The following is a 9,422-nucleotide window of genomic DNA, read 5'->3' as shown; positions in this document are numbered from 1 at the left end:
GTTTTCACGTGGGACTCTGTGTCTTGATTTGCAACTCTGAATATCATTTTTAAGAACGGAAGAATCCTAGTGGTACTTAAGATATTCGATAATGCCAAGATTAATTTTCTAGCTAAGTACATGTGGTGAACATATCAGAGACCCTAGATAATAAGATTAAGTCATAGTGACTTCCATAGGTTATGGACATTTTATTTCAGCGCATGCTTTTCAGTTTGGAATTATGAAATTCTTGGATTATACTAAATAAATATATTTCTTCGGGATTTTAGGAAACCCATTTGTTTCCTATAAATTCAAGTGTATAGTGATTTAAACTGTAAAATATAAAATGTAGGGACAACTGGTAATCTATAATGAAGGCAATTAAGTTTATTTACCAAAGGGCGGATGATTCCAAAACTTATATAACAGACTTTTTTTTTTTTTACAGGTAGAGGTAGATACTGGTATAAATCAGTAAACCCAGCTGATTTGTTGGAAGTAAGATCAAGCTACTCTATTTCCCTACTTAGTATTTATCATAAAATCCTAAAGGGGTCAATGGGTTGGGATTCACTGCAGAAGGGTTTGGCGTGCCAGGGAGGGTGGCCTCCACGCCATTCGTCAGCTGTATCATCAGAAATGCTATCCTTGCTGCCTTGCTCCACGGAAATATGTCTACGGCCCGCCCGTCCTGGCAGGTGTGTGTGTGCCACGAGGATGACAGGAATCCTGGTGTGAAGGCCTTCAGTGGCAGGGAAGGCGGGGTCTCCTCTGACTGTGAGCACCCACCCACCACCAGACAGGGCCTGCTTCAGGACTGGAAGGGTCCACGTCCACTGATGGTTCTGCGCGGAGAAGGAAAGGGGAGTCAACCCCTCTGGGGCCTCTTCCAGCTCCAAGATTCTGGAACGTGTCCCAGGTTGTCACAACAAAGGATTCACAAAGGCTGTGCTGAAGCATGCCCGGGGTACACCAGGAGCGCTTCGAGGAGGGGCAGAGCAACCATCACTGCCCATGTCAGGTGCGTTCTGGTCGCAAAGATGGACAACACACGAGATACGTATCTTGTGCAACGTGCAGTGCTGTAAAGAGGGACACATGTTGCAGAGAAAGGAGATCGGAAGGGCGTGTATGAACTATGGGGGCGATGGCTGGAGTTTTTATGTAAACAAGTAGCCAGGACAGAAGTCCCTGCCTGACTATCCTGGGGACAGTCCCTGTGATGAGGCTTTGGAATATAGGCGAGGGCCATCGCCGATGACCAAGAAAGAATTCTTGAGACATCTTTGGGGCAAAATGGTGCTTTTATTAAAGCCCAGGGACAGGACCCGTGGGCAGGAAGAGCAGCTGCCCCAGGCCTGTGAGGGTGGCGAGTATATACCTGGGAGTGAGAGGGGTTTGAGGATAGCGTCCTCTCTGGAATTTTGGAAGCAAGGCTTCCAGGACCTTGAGGGGGCTGGCTGCTTTTAGGAAAAGGTCACTGATTACTGTCTAATAAAACCTTGGTCATGAGACCCTTCAGATGTGTATCCGTGGGCCACGTGCTCGGGCGATGATTGCCAACACGTATCTTGGGGGTTTAGAGATAAAGAAAATTTCTAAAGGAATTTTTACGTGTTAAAGTAGGCTTACAGGATCCTGGGGCCGGGTTAAGATTGCCTTCTGCCCTGAGCAAAGCATGAACATCGAGGCAGCTGCGTCCGTAGAGGAAGGTCTCTCTACCTGTGTCAAAGGGCTTGTCAATGTGCAGCCCCAAGCCTGTGCCTTGTCCTCAGCTAGTCCTCTGTTCCCGCATCACCTACAGCTGGACTGCACTGGGGCTGCTGCAGGGGTTCGGGAGGCAGCTGGAAGCCCAGGGGGGAAGCCCAGGGGACGTAGACACGAATGAAGAGAATGGCAGGGAAGGCTGTGAGGGTTCTACCTGCCCCAGGACCTGGGGAGGGGGTGGCACTGGGGAGCTTAGCCCGTGGGACCACACTGCATGGGGAGCCATCCTTCTGGAAGGTTCTCAGGACACTGTTGGACTTTTGCTCTGAGTGAAGTTGGGACACATCTGAATAGAGAATCAAGTGAAAGGAGCTGAGGCAAAGGGAGAGACCCCCGTAAGGAAGGAAGCGAGCCATCCTGGAGGGAGTGAGGCTGCGGGAAAGGAGATCCCCACGGGGGTGACACCCAGGGAGACAGTCTTGTCTTACTGCTGTGGGCAGGAGGGAAGAAGGCCACCTCTACTGAGCCCCTGGAAGGATGGAGCCCCTGGAAGGATAAGCGTCGTGGAAGGATGGAGAGCCATGACGTGGGCTGGGGGGCTGTTCCGGACAATAAGGAGGAGGGGGTGCTCAGCCTGGAGCACATCAAACCCTTGATGCCACCAGCCGCCCCAGCGCACCGTCCAGGAGGGTCGGTAGCCTTGCTGGTGGGTGTGCACAGGTAGCAAGTAGAGCCGAGGCCCAAGGCTTGCAGAGTGAGCGTGGGAGGTATTGTCAGTGAGGGGATGAGCCAAACTAAGTGCAGCGGGCAGAGGTGAGGCAGGAGAAGCAGCGAGTGTGTTCTGAAAACCCAGTGCATATTTGTGTAAGGAGGAAAGATTGGTGGTGTCAGAGGTAGCCACCCGGTCAAATCTACCTGACTGGGACATTGCCCGGGGGGGGGGGGGGGAGTGCATGGGAGGGGGAGTGATGAGGAGAGATAGGGGAGAAATAGGGACAGAGATGGGAGAGAGATGAGGGGAGATAGATGGGGGAGAGTTGAGGGAGAGATGGGGGAAAGATGGGGAGAGAAATGGGAGAGAGATGGGAGAGAGATGGGGGAGAGATGGGGGAGAGATGGGGAGAGAGATGACAAGAGAGATGGGGGAGAGGTGGGGAGAGATGGAGAGATGAGGGAGAGATGGGGAGAGAGATGGGGGAAAGGTAGGGAGAGATGGGGAGAGAGATGGGGGAAAGGTAGGGAGAGATGGGGGAAGATGAGGGGAAACGGGAAAGAGATGGGGAGACATGAGACAGAGAGGAAGAGAGATGGGGTAGTTGGGAGGAGGGAGGCAGGGAGGGGGGCAAAAGGAGAAAAGGAAGTAAGAACACATCTCCTTTGTTTGCCTGCTCACGCAGAACCAAGACACCATGCACCAAGAGGAACCTCAGGTGCAGTGCGGGAACATGAGACATCTCCTTCCTATAGTGAGGATGTCTGTGCATCTGCGGCTGATAGGGTAAGACGTGTGGCTTTGGGGGCTAGTTTTCCTTTTCCTGAAGATATCTTGGCCTTGGGGAGGGAAAGCTAGGCCTTCATCCCCCAACTTAAGCCGCTATTTTATTTCTTGTAAAGTCTTCACGTGTTCAAAATACTGCATGTGCGTAGTATGGAGTTTGACCTAATTTTCAGTGAATGAAGGAGGGAGGTAGAGGGTTTCTCAAGCGCCAGTAGCATCAGGTGGTTAGATCCTCTAAAGACACATCCGGGGCTCCCCTGATGAATAGGTTCATTAAATACAAGAGGCTAGAAAACAATGACCCACACTTTTGTACATTTGCAGGTGTTACCCATCATCATATCTTAGAAGAACAGACCCGCCAAAACATACAGTACAGAGTATAGCTACGTTCCCCAAACTGGCCACAAAAATAATTTATCAAAATCCAAACTAGTTCCCTATGGTGCCGCGTTTTCAGACCAACCCACAATTCCACAAACAAATGATTTTGAAGACCCAAACATTCACATTCTTTGAGAAATCTTGCAATATTGCTACAAACACTTTAATCAGGGAGAGGCCACCACCCCACCAGATTTAAGCTCCCCTAAAGCTGTTTGCTCCTTAGCAACCACGCAGCATACCTCTCCAGGCTACTCTTTTGGAGTATTTGCACATTTCTACAAGGATTATCCCTGACTTATAAAACCATAGTTACCACCGTGCTCATAATCATAACTTATTATTTTGAGTCAACGTTCTAAATATTTGCAATCTGTGAGAGTCAAGGTTTATGGCCGATGAGATGGTCACTTGTTCCTGCTCTCAGAGTTGAGGCAAATATGGGCCAAAAGGGTGCCAAGTGTCAGTACTGGGTTTGAAGGCATCGGGGAAGTCTTCATGGGGGAGGTAACAGTGGAGAATGGCCTCGGAAGCTGGGGCACTAGCTTTCGCCAGGCAGAGCTAGGGGACTGGGGCACAGGGCCCTCAGGCACAGGGTTGTGCGTCTGCTTGAGCTCAGGCCATCATAGATCAGGCTGCCACAGAGTCATCAGGGCTGGGAACCCTAAAAACTCGATCTGGGACTTTATCCGGTCACTAAGGGATCTGTTGAGGTTTTGTATATGGAGCAATGACATAATCCAAGCTGAATGGCACAGGATTCATTTGGCCATGCAGCAGAGGTGGCCCGATGGCCAGAAAAACACGACAGGAGTCCAACATAATAAACCATGTATTACCGTGGAAATGGCAAGGAAGGCTCAGGTTCCAGGGACACCTCAAAGACCAAATCTGATTGGATGTGGGGAGGCCCCGGGGGGTGCGGAAATAAGCCGTGCATGCTAAGTTTTAGCCTCACCACTCAGAGAAAAAGGTCAGGAGGTGGAATTGGTTTTCAGGGAAGATGACAATCCATTTTTGGACTTGTCCAACCTAAGAGGCCATTAGGAAAACCAAATGTACGCAGGCTGCTGGCAACTGCAAGAGAGGATCAGGGCTTCTGGGATTTGAGCTTACAGCTCAGCTGTAAGCCCTGTCCCTGCACCCCTGTCCCTGCTCCCCCCGTGCCCCTGCACCCCTGCCCCTGCTCTCCCATGCCTTTAGCTGCAAGCAGTCCCCAGGGAGTGGGTGCAAGGCCCGGCCCATGCTGGTGCTCAGAAATGCTTCTGTGACTTCAGGGAGCAGGGACAGGTCCCCTCCTGGTGAGGGAGCTGCTCAGGGGGCTGTGAGCTACTGTCTGGGTGCCTCGAAGGCTGTCACCACAGCACAGTCAGAGTCAAAGCCAGAGTGCAGAGGGGCAGAGAGTGACCAGTGACTGGGAGGAAACACAGATGAGCCCATCGGCCTCCTCTGCCTGGGAAAACGGCCTCCTGAGGCCTCCTGCAGCTCAAGCGCTGTCCCTGATTCTTCACAATGGAATTAGTGGCTCCAGCCTCTGGTGTCTCCATGGTCTTTGTTCTTTATGCAAAGCCCCAGTGACACAATCCAGTCATTGATATGCTCACCAGCCCCTGTGCCACGACCCTGCCCACAGGATTGGGCTGAGGGCCCCAGGCAGGAGGATGCCCCCCAGCGCCCAGGAGCAGAGTATGGCTGTGGAGGCAGAAGGAGGGGAGGCAGGTCTGGTAGGAGGACCGGGGAGGGAGCCCGGGCACGTGGACATGGGGCCCCCGGCACAGAGCCAGGGCCCTGCTAGGATCACAGGAGGCCCCCGTCACAATCGTGCAGGAGAAAGGACTAACAGAGAGCATCAGTAAATCTAAACTGCGAGTAGAAATTATGGGGTTGACTTGGGGGTGATCTTGGTGGGGGACAGTCAGGAAGACCCCTGGTGGGGCTTTCGTGGCTGGCCTCTCAGCTTCAGGATGACTGGGGTAGATGGCAGGTGGAACCCAGGTGGGGCAGGAGGAACCAAGAGACTAGAGAGAAGGTCCTGCTGGCTCGGGACAAGTTCAAGGCACGCCCGTGGCCACAGGATGCTGCAGGCTGACAGCTCCAGCACTGCAACCGCAGACACCTGTCAGCCTTCCCCTTTGCTCTGAAGCCTTTGCTTTGAGTTTGCGAAGTGGTTGGGTGACTGCTAATCTGGACGGGGCTCCCTTAGATTTTGTGACAAGCAGACTGCCTGGTCCCTGCCCTGTGGTCCCCCCTAGCCAGCATGTGCGCCCGGGCTTGTTCCACACAAGGGGGGATTCTAGGAGCGCAAGCCTAAGCTGCAGGGCTTCTTGAGGACAGGTTTGGGACTTCCTTGTCTCTTCATCCACATTCTGGTTGCCACAGCAAGTTACAGCTTGGCCACACTCAGGAGAGGAGGGAGGCTGTGGCAACAGGAGCCTAAAGGCTCAGACGGAGGATGGGATGCCCGGTGGGGCCAGAAGCTGGGACAGGAAGGGGACAAGAAGGGGACGATGAAGTGGCCAGCCAGGGGGCTTCTGAGTTTGAAACCTTGGCAACGGATCCCTTCTATCTCCTGACAAGGCCTAATGAGGGGATCTTGGAGTTCTAGTGACTATTGTCATCAGCCCCACAGATTGTCGCGTAGTGAACTGAGTACAGGATCTTAAATGATTTAATGCTTGTCACTTCTGATCAAATGGATGCATGTGTTGAAGGGCCTGTGGCCTGATACAAGTGATTAGTATAGATATTTGCTGAGTGAATCTAATTCAATCATTTATGAGATAATTCACATGTCAGCAACACGAGGCCCAGAGAGGTAAAGTAATTTGCTCAACATCACACAGGAGAAGAATCTTCTTGAATCCTAGTCTGTTCTTTCTCCTTTTCATTCTTTTTTTTTTTTTTTAAGATTTTATTTATTTATTCATGACAATACACAGAGAGGAGAGAGAGAGGCAGAGACACAGGCAGAAGGAGAAGCAGGCTCCATGCAGGGAGCCCGATGTGGGACTCGATCCCAGGTCTCCAGGATCACGCCGTGGGCTGAAGGCGGTGCTAAACCACTGAGCCACCCGGGCTGCCCGCTCCTTCTCATTATTTATTTTATTTATTTTATTTTTTCCTTTTTATTCTTTATTAATTACTGTTTTGTAAGTGATAGAGAAAAGAGACTGATGGAAGAGACAGTAACTTTAAGTCACATAATTTTTCCTTAAGTTACCTTCCCCCCAAAGTGTGTGGCTACGTGACACACTCTATTGGCAAAATGGATTAGCCTATAATATCAGGAACCAGATTCTCTGCCACTCACTTAACACAGCAGTTTGGAAAATCAAACCCAAGAAAGTGGTACCTTTATTTTATAACAAATCATGCATGATTTATTTCAGCCTCAGAATGTCCCTCGACAGCCAATTCCAGATTTACTTCAGAGCCTCTCTTGGGTTCCAGCGTTCAAGGAAGACTTCAGTAAGAGAGGATCCTTGTGGTTTTATCCTTAATCTGCTTCCCAGCATTTTCTTTTGTCAGGAAACAAGTGGGGATGCTTTCCCCAAACTGCACGATGGTCCCTTGGCTAAGAAGAACCCCAGACAGACCACAGAGGCAGCCAGGACACAGGCGGGGGCTTCCAGGCGAGCCTCCCAGACGAGCCTCCCAGATGAGCCTCCCGAGTAAGCAGGAGCCATAAGACGTACCCGCGTACAAGTGATCCAACGAGAGGACATCTGTCCGCGAACAAGCAGGAGTTATCAGCAGGTGACAGCTGGAGCCGGTTTTACAGACATCTCATTATAAAGGAAAACATGGATCCTGTTCATCCTATAAAGGATCGCATTCTTATGCATTGGTTATATAAATTTATATAGTAATACTATTTAATCTTTCATGTCTGGGGGTGCCCAGGTGGCTCAGTGGGTGATGCACCAGGTCATGATCTCAGGGTCGTGGGGTCGAGCCCCACATTGGGCTCCCAGCTCAGCGCAGAGTTGGCTTCTCCCTCTCCCCCTCACCCTGTTCATGCTTTCTCTCTCTCTCTCTCTGCCAAGTAAATAAATAAAATATTTTTCAAAAGATACATAATAAATAAATAAATAAATAAATAAATAAAACTTTCATGTCTGTATGAGCATTCAGATATGTATGTATGTATGCATTTCTTATTCAAATACATGGGTAAACGTTATCTAATACTAACTAGATAATTATTTTTCCTTTTCCATTCTCAATCACTTCTGAGACTCTAAAACATTTAAAGGGAAATTACTGTATTGATATATTGACCTGTCGTAGTGTGGGTGGGCATGGCGGATGGTCAGCGACTTGTCACCCATAGAAAGGCGCATGGACACTGCTTCAGGGGTGCTGGAAAGCCACTGGGGAGGGATCTGGTCTGGTTTACATTGTCTGCATCTCACTGAGGTGTCCAGAGAAGGGGATGGGATGGGGGAAGAGCTCAAGGGGAGATGCTTGGTATCTACAAGGGGAGCTGGTGAGAAGGGGCAGGTGAAAGCACCAGGGTTTGCCATGTGGGGTGCTGATGAGAGAAGAATCCAAGGTGTCTCCTTCTGCCTGTGTCTCTGCCTCTCTCTCTCTCTCTGTGTCTCTCATAAATAAATAAAATCTTTTTAAAAAAAGGGGGGTCCCTTTTTATTACATTGCTTCCATGGACATCAAGGTGTGTCATTGGCACACAGATGGAACTTGGGGCCCTGTGATCTCATGAGATTGCCATCCCAGATTCCATGTTTTGGAAAGAGGTGGCAGTGAGGCGGAGAGAGAGAATGTTTGGCAAGAACAGCCAAATGGGGGATTCAGGGGGGATGACAGGTCTAGGCAAGAATATGATTTGCTGTGCTATGTCCTGATGAGGTGTGCAGTCAGAAGTTGTGTCCTTGAAGTGGAGACAGGTGGAAGTCAGGGTCCAGCACACAGATTTGCAGGTGCAGTCATGGATGTGTGATGGTGTCCAGGGAAGGGTATGAGGTGACGAGCAATGGGACAGAGAGTAACACCGATTTCTAGGACAGGGAGAGAAAATGCATCAATGGAAGGAGCCGTGTCACACATACTCGAATGTGCAGGAAACGTTTCCCCACATCTGGTTAGTGTCACTGTCCTTTCTGGTCCTTATGCAATACAAAACTAAGAAAGGCAGGTTTGATGTGGTTGATCACTCCTCAGCACCACTGGGTAAATTCGCAGAAAGGAAGAAGGAAAGTTGGCTATGGTCACAATGCGGTAGGACCCCAGGGTCCCAGGGAGGGAAGAAGCTTTCCTGCAATTTTGCACGATTCCACATCATTTCTCCTTGAAATTCCAGAAGCCAACTTTTGCATGTATCTCTGTGATAAGTGGGTGACAGATGGAAAGTCTCCTTGTCTGTCTCAGGGTTCAACAGAGATTACTTCCATGGCGTGATGGCATTGGTGGGACAATCAAATGAGTCACACAGAAGGACCCAGGCCTCCTGCCTTGGAGGCCACCCAGTGGGACCATGGCCTTCAGCTCTTCAGTGCCCTGTTAACCAGCTGCAGTTACCCTACTACCATGTCAGGAGTTGATCTTGGGGTTTGTTAGTCTTGTCACTAGGGAAGGAGAATTTGAGGAAGAATGGAGAAGGTATGAGATACTGACTTTAAGAGTTAGGTCCTCTTCCCACACACATTTCCCACATAAGCTGAGTTTTGCATCCTATGCCCCTTGCTGCCCCAAGGACCATCCCTACAGCAGCAGCATCACCGGGGGCTGTTGGACATCCGGAGCCTCAGGCCTACCCAGGCCCACCCACTCACTCAGATTCTACATGCTAACACAATCCCCGGGGAATCTGTGTGCACATCAACAGCTG

General features: G+C 50.3%; 1 long non-coding RNA gene across 2 annotated transcripts; it reads left to right on the top strand.

Moving 5' to 3' along the window:
- The first annotated feature begins 816 nt into the window (after nucleotides 1–816).
- LOC144287412 (uncharacterized) lies at nucleotides 817–7,611 on the top strand. 2 transcript variants are annotated; one of them, XR_013355211.1, is made up of 3 exons: nucleotides 817–1,006; nucleotides 3,090–3,190; nucleotides 7,103–7,611. It is a non-coding gene; the product is annotated as an uncharacterized LOC144287412 (long non-coding RNA). The 2 variants fall into 2 exon arrangements; XR_013355212.1 differs by lacking the exon at nucleotides 817–1,006 and adding an exon at nucleotides 2,125–2,398.
- The last annotated feature ends 1,811 nt before the right edge of the window (nucleotides 7,612–9,422 follow it).

Source organism: Canis aureus, chromosome 17 (genome assembly GCF_053574225.1).
Source record: "Canis aureus isolate CA01 chromosome 17, VMU_Caureus_v.1.0, whole genome shotgun sequence".
Classification (NCBI taxonomy): Eukaryota; Metazoa; Chordata; class Mammalia; order Carnivora; family Canidae; genus Canis; species Canis aureus.
The sequence above is the reverse complement of the archived record's forward strand: the minus strand, read 5'-3'. Positions and strand labels throughout refer to the sequence as shown.